The 2381-nt window shown below is 53.2% G+C and overlaps 1 long non-coding RNA gene across 1 annotated transcript in view; it reads left to right on the forward strand.

Annotated features, from left to right (window-relative positions):
- Positions 1–6: 6 nt before the first annotated feature.
- The window catches only part of LOC125614260, a 4248-nt gene continuing 1873 nt past the window's right edge, over positions 7–2381 (forward strand). The window contains exons 1-2 of the long non-coding RNA XR_007344874.1: positions 7–430; positions 1778–1875. This is a non-coding gene — a long non-coding RNA (uncharacterized LOC125614260). The remainder of the gene's footprint in view (positions 431–1777; positions 1876–2381) is intronic.

Consider the following 2381-nt stretch of genomic DNA (forward strand, 5'->3'; position numbering starts at 1 on the left):
GCGTGGGCCTCAGTCCCCAGCCTTCCGAGGAGGCATCTGCTCAAGCGCGCCCCTAAGCCCCAGCGGGAGCCCAGGGGCGAAAGGTCGTGCAGAGGGCGCCCCTAGGCCTGACACTCCCTCTCCCAGTTCTTCCTCGACTCCCCACCAGGTCTGGTGTCTTATTTCTTTGTCTTCGGAATTGGCCTCATCCCGACCTTTTCGCACGGCCCCATACTCCCTGCAGCCCTGCGCTGCAGCCCAGTGCATGTAGGGGGGGGGAGGGGGGAGGAAGGAGCTCCTCCCCAGCGCCCCCTTCTAGGCCACTTGCCGTGACCTCCCAAGCGAGGAGAGGTGGAGGGGGCTGGAATTCCGGAGCAAGCTGAGCTGGCCGAAGCCGCAGGGCAAGGAAGGCCTAGGGCCCAGATGGCAGATTGCAGCCCTGGTGGCCAAGGTATTTTTATGGGCATACCTGTTGCCCCGTGAAGCATTGCGGGGGGGGGGGTGCCCTCAGCTTAGCCTCCCGACACACCCCAAGTGGTGCAGGGTCTTCCCAAGGGCCCACAGGAAAATGGCTCTGGTATCCTGGACTGGATTCCCCACCCCCATTGGACCACCTCCCACCAGCCGCTTTTACCTTGAAAGTGAAGGCTTGGGGTGGTCCCACCGGCCCTCTGAGATGGCCCGGATGCCATGTTTCTAGGGGTCTTTAGGAAGAGAATGGACAAAAACTAGTGAAGGTGCTGGGCTTCCAGGGAGAGAGAGAGCCAAGGGGGCTGCCTGCCGCTCCCAGAGCTGCCAATGGCCCACCACTTGGTTCTAGTGGCCCCAGAGTGGAGCTGTGGGCAAAGCTCTTGAAGTGCCACTGGCCCAACATCTTTAGGAGGAGGGAAGTGAGACTGAGCCGGCCTAGGTCACAAGGCCAGGGGGCCAAGAGCTTGGCAGAGAGGGGGTATTTTCCACCAGGCACTGAGCTATGGTCAGCTTCCTGCCTGCACTGATGTGACCTCTGATAGGCCAGGCAGAAGCTGACTGTGGGCCTCTGCTCTCCAGCTGCTCACTCCACTCATCCCAACTCACCAGCCTTTCCCCAAGCCCCAACTTCTGCAAATCCTTGACCTAATCTGGGGTTTTATGATGATCACTATGATGACATTGACAAGGGTAAAGTAAGAAGGGAAAGGAATAGGACCCATTTAGCATGTACCTGCTAATGTGTAATGATGGGTGCAGCATTCATTTATTTTATAAATATGAATTATGTTTATTACACTGTATTGCATTGGTAGGCAGTACCACAGACCTGCCTTGTTTTAAGCACATTCCATGTATTAGCACATTTATTTTCCACACCAACCTAGTGAGGTCTGACCAAGCATTAGTCCCACATCACAGGTGAAGAGACTGGAACCCAAAGAACTCAAGGGATGCACCCAGGGAGTGCTGCTTAGAAGAGTCTCTTTCTCTCTCTTAGTTCATTGCATTCACACATAGCCTGGTGATGAAGGTCCTACTATTATCCTCATTCTCCAAGTAAGGAACCCAGATCCAGAAAGAAGCAGTTATGCAGCCAAGAGGGGCTGCGTAGAGTATTCATTCCACCTGCATTCTGCACACCCCTCCTCCTCAGCCCTGCACTGTGAAGTAGATGCAATCAGTGCCCCCATTTCACAGATGAGGAAACAGGTTTAGAGGATTCAAGTGACTTAATCAAGATTATCCAGAACATAAAAGGCATAACTGGCATTTGAACTCATGTCTGTTTTACTGTAAGGTCCATTTTCTTGCTTCCTATGCCAAGGTGGAGGGCCAATGGGAGTGAGAGCAGGAGAGAGAGAAGATCACACACAGGCAGAGCAAGTCACAGAAGCAGCCAGAAGGATTGGCCTTGAATATAAGGTGAGCATTCCCTCTACTGCCTTGTACTCACTGTGGAGGTTCATGGGATCACTGGGCAAATGGCTGTGTCTTGCCCACCCATGTGCCTTTCAAAGTCAAGTGCACTTCATAGCCTCTGCAGTTTGGTGGTCATGATCTGCCCTCCATGACCCACTCCTCTTAGGCACAGGAGACTGGACCTAGACAGCCCCCCAGAGTCTAGCCAGATCCCCCAGATGATGGGTCATGTGATAAGGGATGGACATCACAGACAGCAGCCAACAGTGGGGCAGGAAGAGTGGCAGCAGGCAGGCAGAGTGGGCTTGTGAGCTTGCCATAGCTTTCCTTGATCTCCTGGAAGTAGCATTATAGTTGGTTTTGGTTTGATCCAGTCTGCCAATTCTTATCTTTTAAAAATCAGCTGTATTAGGGCTGGGGATATAGCTCAGTTGGTAGAGTGCCTGTCTCACATGCACAAGACCCTGGGTTCAATCCCCAGCACCACAAAAAAAAAAAAAAAATCAGCT

The sequence above is a fragment of the Marmota marmota genome, unplaced genomic scaffold (genome assembly GCF_001458135.2).
Source record: "Marmota marmota marmota unplaced genomic scaffold, marMar, whole genome shotgun sequence".
Taxonomy (NCBI): Eukaryota; Metazoa; Chordata; class Mammalia; order Rodentia; family Sciuridae; genus Marmota; species Marmota marmota.